At 39.8% G+C, this 9,713-nt stretch overlaps 1 pseudogene; it reads right to left on the bottom strand.

Moving 5' to 3' along the window:
• Positions 1-4,534: 4,534 nt before the first annotated feature.
• LOC137743158 (putative disease resistance protein RGA3) lies at positions 4,535-9,397 on the bottom strand (annotated as a pseudogene).
• Positions 9,398-9,713: the final 316 nt, after the last annotated feature.

Below are 9,713 nucleotides of genomic sequence, written 5' to 3'. Positions count from 1 at the left end.
CTCGTGATATATTGGTTTATTTATCCTCTATGATTCTTCTATATGCCTCGGTCTTCATTATTTCATTGTGGGCTCTATGATTCCATGATTCTACAACCCTTATAATAGTTTAATGTGGGCCACATGGCCCACTTGACGAACAAGTCTAGTAGTAGCTTTCGTTTTTGGTAGGCCAATATGATTCGTCTTTGGCTGATGAAAAATATTGCGTTGAAATCTCCTTGTCTGTGGTAGTACAGTGGTACACACCCCACTCCTATCTTATAATATGAGCCAATAATGGCACATAATTAACCTAATGACCCTAGGTTGATGGGAAATTATGGACAAAATTTATCACACTAATTTGTGGGATTTTTAGAGTGGAAATTACATTTTCGATTGGTCTATGTTTAGCCTCAATTTTATGAAAATTTGAAAAAAAAAAAATTGAGGTTACACCTTTCAAAAACTAATTGACAATAGATGGATGACACAATTTTTCTCACCTTATATACTTTTGTAAACCTTCACACATAATGCATAAGTTAACCCGCTTTATACAGTTCTCCTTTCTTGGTTCTCATGTAGCAAGATCCTCCGGAACCACAAGAATTCTTAGATACAATAGGATCTCTGAACGCACTGGAATATGATCCGGGACTGGAAGAAAAAGACTTTTCTCTCCAAAGAAAGTTGAAATTCTTTCTTGAATCTAATTGAGATCACAACTCTTTCTAAAACCTATCACTAATCCGACTTTTTAAACAATTTTCATTGTTCAAACTCTTACAGTGAATTCATCTTAGATTCAAGATTCATTGTCCAAACTACTCAGTAGTCTCGAACTATTAAAAAAGAATTGGCCAACAAGTGCGCTTGACTTGACTTTGATATTGTTGACTCGATGAAGTGAAAACACAGCAGACTAAAGGGGAAGAAAAAGAAGTAAAAGAAGCATCTGCTGTGGTGCTTTTCTCTTTTGGTAAGGCTTTCATTTTCACACCAAGAAAATCTTTTATCTGTACTGATAAGGTATTATTTCTTTTCTCCTTTGCCCCAGTCAGTAGGAGAAAGCTGCCGACATCGATTTGCTTTTAGATTAGTGGGTAATCATGGTGTGTATTCTTCTACTTATTTATTTCTACATTTGGTGGTGACCATGTATGTGTACTGTGATAATGTGATGTCACTTGGAAAGGGCACAGCTTTAATTGGCCACCATTTTATTTGTTAATCATGCTTTGAAATAAACTATCATATCATGATATAGTGTGAGCGAGGCTATATATATATATATATATGTGTGTGTGTGTGTGTGTTATCCTCATTTGGTGAAGACACTTGTTTTCTCATTGTGGTGTAATCAGAATTTAGGATCATAATCATGAATTAACAACTATGTGATCGTTCTAAATGCGTATTGTTTATATCTTCGGAACCTGTATAACCATTTAAGATTGTTGAAATGATTAAGGTTAAGTCGGTTAGAGCAGTATATAAGTACTCACATTTCTGCATTCAAGTTTGAATATCCTTCTCTATAGTTTAGTATATGATCAAAATATTACTTTAATAAAATAAAGCTTTGAAGATAAATAAATTGAAAAAAGTACGCACTCCGCCCATTCCAATCTCAGGCCGTACTATCATGATTAAGGGGGCTTCTTCCTCTCATTATTCCAATTCTCCTTCAGGGCCCTCTCGCGGAAGGCTTCCATGATTTATAATTATAATCCCCCGTCACCCGAGGCTCGAACTTTACCCCATCCTTTATCATATCAATAACGAGCTCGTCCATCCTGCCATAAGCTCATAATCTCGTAGCGCGAAAGCCATTGATCAATCGTTGTACAAGGCGATCGAGGATTGCTACAGAAGATAGCTTTCAGAAGCCCAACACTTAATTTCAAATTGCGCCATGAACTCATCAGATGAATTACTACAGGAAAGAAGACAAACGTGAGGGGTTGATGCATGTTGGCTGCGTAATTCATTTAATATTTCTTCTTTCTTTGTGGTGGGATCAAAGATGAAAAGTCTTATGTCGAAAACTGAATGAGTCTTTAGCAATAAGTCTTCATTTTCTATAGAAAAAAACAGAAAAAAGGGGTTCGATCTGAAATTCCAATTGCTTGACATGACTGAACTACAAAGCGTTTTGGTACCATCCACGTTATAATCATCATTGCAATTACTTGTATAATAACTGTGGACACTATGTGCAGTTTAGGCATCTTCTTGTGCAAGGTATGATGGCTGAGTGACCCAAGAGAACAAATTTCAAAGGGACACAAGTGTTATGAAAGTTATTTTAAAGGGACAATAAAGAAAAAAAAAATTCAAATAAGATCGTTCGTGAAATAAAGATTGGACCGATTTTAAAGTCACTGTAAGAGAATCTTGCATACAACAAGATACATATATATATATATATATATATATATATATATATCTCTCTTTGTATTATGCACATTACGTAAAAAATGTAATGTCACAGATCTGCTGCTATATATATGTTTGGATGGATGAGAAATGTTTAATAGCTCTAACTTTCTTTTCCTTAACATGTACAACACTTGACGTGCACACTACTATGGTATTGAAAAACAATCTGATTGTGTATACAAAAAAATGTCATGAAGTAATGCCTAAGGGCAAGAATTCACTACTTTTCACGTGATAAGCACTATTTGAATATTCCCGATTGTACGCAAGATTATGCTTTCGAATTGAAGTTTGTGAGCCCATCTTTGCAACCAACAGTACGACTACGGTTTAAACCTTGAGGAAACCAAGGGCACGAGGACACACCATTATCCAAAGAACGAGTATCCACCACTAATTGCTTGACTATGCGAATTGTACTTGGACGACCAAATAACTATGTTTTCAATGTTTTAACATCCAACATTGATATCAAATTAAAAAAACGGACGACCAAATGACTAAGAAAACGAGCTTTCACCATCAATTGCTTGATACATTACTAATGATCAGCAGGCCCAAGCCCAAACATTTTAAATTGGATTTCTCTTGAGAGCAGCCTCTTTAGCTTTTAAAGACCAAGCCCAGAACTTTTAAATTGGCACAGCCCAGTCCATTTAGAAAAAGAATTAAATAACAATTATCATTCAATCAGTTAATTACCCGCCAACCCAAAACAAAACGGAAAAAACCGTCCACCTCCTACCCTTACCCCTAACAATCCAAGTCCCTTCCGTGCAACCACCACGTGTTCTAACCACAGCCAGTGCAGATAAATATTCCTCCCTCAACAATTCCTCTCTCCGAGCATCTTCCCCGACCTTATAGCATATGCGTCTCGCTCCCTGCGAAGCTGGGAACTCGTTACACTGACTCAGCGACTCAGCGACTCAGCGAGTCGTTTCATTCTCTGGAAACCATGAACCACGGAGCGCTTCTTTACTCCTCCTCTCCGAAACCCAACATCGTCCGGCCCGATATTTCGGCCACTAAGAGAAGTTTCGGCGCCGATCACCCGAGACCCCAAACGCCGGTTCGGTTTCGTGTGGGGATTCGGAACCGTGGGCAGAACTGCTGTTTCGTACGGGTTTCCGGCGGCGGTGGCGGTAATCGGAGGAGCCGGAAAGTGTTTGCGGATGTTAAATCGGTGGATAAGTTCGAGAAGGAGCTGAACGATGTCGTCTCGGGGAAGGCGGATTTGGAGGTGGAGTCCGTGGCGGAGGTTTCGTGGTTACAAGAATTTCCGAAACGATGGATCATTGTCGTTTTGTGCTTTTCGGCCTTCCTTCTGTGCAACATGGACAGACTAAGCTTAAAGCTTGAAGCTTTAACGACAATGAATTGTGTTGTATTTGATTCTCTACCTGTACATACCTATACCTGTTATATGCGTTTGTTGGAATATTTGTGGTCACGTGCAAAGTGTTTTAAATTTGGGCATATCCCAATTTTAGTTGAAGTTCTGCCAAATTTTCGATAGATTTTATTGGTTGATAATTTTAATTATGTTTTTATGCATATTATGGCTTCGTCACCCATCTTAGTGATGACCAGCACACCTCGGAATGTCCACTGGACATCAGGGCTGGGGTGTGTCACGGAGATGATTGCTACACATGCAATATCATCTCCGAGTTAAGGATGATGATGGTCTTTTTCTTCGGTTGGATCCCTTCAACGACAATACCAATACTACTAATCGTAGTATTGGTGATGATATTACTCATCATAAACGGGAATTCGTTGTATTTGATTCTCTGCCTGTACACCTGTTATATGCGTTTTTTCGTAAGATATTCCTTGTGCCTTAAGTAATATGAAACCCGGGTTTGAATTATTACCATTCTGTTTTGTAATAATTTGTATGTACATATGACTTTAAATCATAAATTCATCAGGCAGTCGTCCCTTCCAACATAGATGGAGGAAGATGGAGGAAGGCTGCTTATTGTATAGAAACTGAACAACTTAGGTTATAGATTTAGAATGCAATGCATTGTCTCTCTCGTCAACTGGCTGCATACACTTTGAGTTTCACCATCATGCAGGATTCCAGAAACACGTCGTCTCAAGGCTTTCCGTCCAGCTTCAGATCCCTCTGCAAGTTAATCATATAGAGCCTTTAACATAATTAGTTGATAATAGTACTTTGCTTGAGATCTATATGTGTTAAGCGTGCATGAAATACATCTCAAGCTACGAGCTAATGATTGCCTAATAGAGGTGAACGGAATACCATACGAACTTGTCCTGCATTGCGAGAAGCTTGGCATCATTCTGCAACCATTTTTCCTTTTGAAGCTTGTCCTGCAAATTCAAACACGTACACATCTTAATCCTCGGAGTTGTTATGAAATCGATTCTCCTTCCCAAATGGGAATTTCCAAACATGAAAACTGTATGGTACGTTTTGGTCTACCACATAAGCTGGATACAAACCAAAACACATAAACAACTGACTTGCGACTAGAGTATGGAAGACAATAAATTAAATTCAAATTCCTAAACATACCTCTGCAAGCGCAGCTCCCACCAAGATGGTACCAAGCTGCTGAAGAAGAAGATGGTGATGAGGTTGCAGTTTCGGTGGATGGCATCCCCATTTCCAGATCAGGGATATGTTTGATCTTGGGCCAATCACTGCCTTCCTTCCCGCATTGTTCTATCAGCGAGGCACAGCGTTGGATAGAGAGATGCAGGAGGGAGGTTGGTAGCCCACCCTTTTCCAGCTTTGAGATGTGCAACGTTCCTCTAAGGTACACCATGTTATTCAATTCTTCAAGTTTGTTTCCTGTTTCGCGGCTAACCTGAATATATATATATATATATGTAAGACAGACGTATGACCCCACTCAACAACAAGAAAAGGATTGGAAAAAAACAAAATATAAATATATTTGAAGAAAAAAAAACAAAAAACAAACCGGAAATTTGTGCAAGTTGTGCAGACTGGTTAGACACCCCATGCTTCGTGGCAACATCAAGGCCTTGTACCAGAAAATTTCATCTAGCTCCAGATGTCTCAGATTGACAAGAGTTTTGAAGTTCTTGGGCAAATTGAAAATCCAAGGACAACGCAAAAGTTTCAGCGTCTCCAAATTGAAGAGGTTGCATACCGAGTCAGGGAGCTTTCTGATTTCAGTTGTCGATAAATCGAGGTAGTGCAAGAGCTTCAACCTCCCAATTGAATCTGGCAGTGTGACAACTGTGCTTGAACTCAGGTCTAGCACACGCATATATGTAAGTGAGTGAATTATCTCACCTTGTCCTTTCCCAAAGGCTTTCAGTTGCAAGTGTTGAACTGGAAGTAAAAGTGTGCGCAGTTTCTTCGATTTGTTGGCGATCTCTATTGCAGGCTTCTCAACTTGTTCTGAAAGCAGTGATATATGACGAGATTTTTCATCAAAATCTTTCATATCATTCACTTGGTAACAAAGGGACTGGAAACTGAAAGTGCCAGATCATGGATAAGATCATGCATCCTATACTTTGTCTTGTCTTCAGTTGATCATTCGAAGAAGAACCTGTCTGACAGCTCCTTAAAGTATCGACTTCTGATGTCTTCTATCCTCCATCGCACTCCGTTCTCAGGTGGTTGTATAAATCCTTCTGCCATCCATAACTTGACCAACTCATCCTTCTCATAGAGATATGATTTCGGAAACAGGGAACACAACAAAAAGCACTGCTCGTGATCTGGTGAGGGCAGGTGATTATAACTCAGTCTAAGAGCAGGCCGTACTCCAGTATCATCTCCTGCTCCTGCTTTCCATGTTTGACTTTTGGCAACATTTTCCCATTCTTTCAAGTTTTTCCCACGTAACAGACCTGCCATTTGTTTTATAGCCAAAGGAAGACCCTGACACATACGTACAATTTCCCTTCCCCAATTTTCAAACTTCCAACGTTCGCTATCGCTCAAGTTACTATCTTCTTTGGGTGCCAATTTTTTAAACAACGACCATGACTCATCATCACCCAAACATTTCAGAGAATGGGGTGACTCTGAATCCATCATACTAGTAACATTTTCCTGCCGACTAGTCACCAGAACCTTACTTCCGTTGCCCCCCACATTTAAGACATCTACTAGTTGCTGCAATTCTTCATGATTCCACAGGTCGTCTAGAACAAGTAAAAATCGTTTCCGAGCCAGAAGTTCACGAATGTGAGTTTGTAGTTGGTCCAAGGAGAGAGAGGTAAAGTCAGTATTCTCAGTACGGGTTTGTAATCGTTCCAAGTAGTTGTAGTAGAGACCACGAAGGATTTCTAGTTCGTCCGAGTTGAGAGGGTTGAGATCATTGGGGGAAGGTAGTTGGTTCAACTCGAGGGAACGGGCATCTTCAAACGAGGTATGTAGTTTAAAGAAGATGGGAGAGTTGGGATCGACAGGGGAATACTGTTGGATAGTGGCCAAATTAGGCTAGGAAACAAAACAATAATGATGAGGGAACATCATGATGAGGATTATGTTTCCTTGTTTTGTGGCTTGATTTGCTCCTTATTTTGTGGCTTGATTTGCTCCTTGTTTTGTGGCTTTTTCAAAGCCATAATTATTTGGCTTTCGGATGGAAGAAAGGAGGAGAAGAAAAGGGGCTGATTTTTTATTTAAATGCTAGCCAAGGGATAAAGAAAAGCACCCCAAAAGAGATGGTGAGAGCATTTGGCTCTACCATGGGCACGGGTGAGAGAAATCAAGAGAGCTAGAGTGAAAGATCTCTTGTGAAAGAACTCTTAAGGTAGAGTGAGGCTCTTGGGAAAATTCTGTGAGTGGGTGTATAAGGGATATGGGATTGGGTTATGTCGATTTAACTCATGTGTAACTTGTACTGTTTTTCTCATAGTGAATAGCAATATCTCTCCGAGGACGTAGGCAGGTTTTTGCCGAACCTCGTAAATTTCTCGGTGTCTTTATTTCTTGTATTTTAAACTATTCAACTGTGGGTTTGTATGTTGGTGAAGATAATCAGCCAAGGCACAACAATTGGTATCAGAGCTTTGTTGGAAGCTTTGGTTCATTAAAGGTTCAGATTTATTATTCACCATGATGACTACAAACATGTCGTTTTCAGTTGAGAAGTTTAATGGGAAGGGCAGTTTTACTCTCTGGCAGATGAGAGTAAAGGATGTCTTGACTTAACAAGGCTTGGTTAGAGCTTTGAAGGGAAAAGATGGGAAGCCTAAAGAAAATTGGGAGAAGGATTTGAGAGAGACAGCAGGTTCAAATCAAGCTCCAAAGGCAAGGGACCACAATGCTATGACTGCAAAGAATTCGGGCATAAAAAGATAAATTGTCCTTTGAGAAAAAGAAAGGATGATCTTGGTCCAGGTAGCAGCAATTTTGTGGCGGAAGACTTCGAGTATGCCCTCTAGGTACTCGAAGCAACACATCTCCTGGTGATGTATAGTCTCAAGTGTTGCAGGGGTTTTGCAGCAGGTGGAGCTATGGGATTCACAGGTGATGAGATGGTCCTGAAGAATGAGAAGTGTGAGGAATGTTTGTCTGGCTCGACGGGTGTTGCTGGAAATGGGTGCACTGACAAGTTTCCAAGTTACAGACAATGAAGAGGAGGAAAACCTGCTGGAGGAGACGAGGATGTGTCGAGATCCTGTTTGAAGATAAATGTTTTTTTTCTTGCAGCAGCTGCACATGCATTGGCAGTGACTGAATCGGAACAGGATCAACGAGGTTGATTTAGAGTGTGCATGCTGGTACGTAAGGCCAATGGACTTTGGTACAATTTGGCCAAGGTGGAGATTGTTGGATAGTGGCCAAATTAGGCTAGGAAACAAAACAATAATGATGAGGGTACATCATGATGAGGATTATGTTTCCTTGTTTTGTGGCTTGATTTGCTCCTTATTTTGTGGCTTGATTTGCTCCTTGTTTTGTGGCTTTTTCAAAGCCATAATTATTTGGCTTTCGGATGGAAGAAAGGAGGAGAAGAAAAGGGGCTGATTTTTTATTTAAATGCTAGCCAAGGGATAAAGAAAAGCACCCCAAAAGAGATGGTGAGAGCATTTGGCTCTACCATGGGCACGGGTGAGAGAAATCAAGAGAGTTAGAGTGAAAGATCTCTTGTGAAAGAACTCTTAAGGTAGAGTGAGGCTCTTGGGAAAATTCTGTGAGTGGGTGTACAAGGGATATGGGATTGGGTTATGTCGATTTAACTCATGTGTAACTTGTACTGTTTTTCTCATAGTGAAGAGCAATATCTCTCCGAGGACGTAGGCAGGTTTTTGCCGAACCTCGTAAATTTCTCGGTGTCTTTATTTCTTGTATTTTAAACTATTCAACTGTGGGTTTGTATGTTGGTGAAGATAATCAGCCAAGGCACAACAAATACATGAAAAACTGGCTTCTTTATCTGTTATCAGCTGTTCTATGATGGTCTTTTTTTTCTCTTCCCTACTAACAACTGAACTGTCTGGAATGGACCCAGTTTCCCGTGTTTTTTCTTGTGTTTTTGAATGAATTTGATCACTTCCTATCATTTTTCTATAGAATTGTCCATCTTGTTTAATCTCATGTATTCTTGATGTAATTTCTCTCATACTTAGACAATACACGATGCAGAAAGAGAAACTTAAAAGCACAAAACGGAAGATGGAATTTTTGTACCTGCTGCTGCTGCTGCTTCTTCATCTTCCACCGTTCACATTCTGCTGTCCAACAGTCGATCAAATCCTCGATATCATAAGATGCTGCTCGTAGCCTTTCGAGCCAGTTCTTTGGGGCATGAGGAGTAGAAGCATTCATCTGATGATTTCCTTCCAAAATTTTAAGCAAATCTTGAACTTCCATAAAAGAACATTTCAGCCTCTCTACCTCATCCTCGATATTGACGAATTCATTAGTAGCAGCATTAGCCAATTTCTTCATTGCAATCTCTACAATAGGACTTGCAAGGCTGATAATCAAGTCAGCCATGTTGCTATTTTCTTCCGAATTAAAATGGAAAGCCGAAAACAACAAATGGACAAGAAGAAACAAGGGTGAAAGAAAGGAAACACAGATGTAGTGTGATTTGGAGTCTGGAGAGACAATCCGGCTGTGTTTCTTGAATTAATAGATGATGCCTTGAAGAGAGCAATATATATAGCCGAGGCATGTGACGCTTAAATTCTGGAACAAGTTGATACTTTCCTTCGGTTGAAAAGATGGGAAGGCTTGAGCAGCACCAGAAGAATACTTGATAACACTCAAAGAACTTAGAATACTTGAACATACAGAAAAATCAAGGAAT

The sequence above is a fragment of the Pyrus communis genome, chromosome 8 (assembly GCF_963583255.1).
Source record: "Pyrus communis chromosome 8, drPyrComm1.1, whole genome shotgun sequence".
NCBI classification, from domain to species: Eukaryota; Viridiplantae; Streptophyta; class Magnoliopsida; order Rosales; family Rosaceae; genus Pyrus; species Pyrus communis.
Note: the sequence above shows the minus strand (reverse complement) of the source record. Positions and strands in the feature narration are given on the sequence as shown.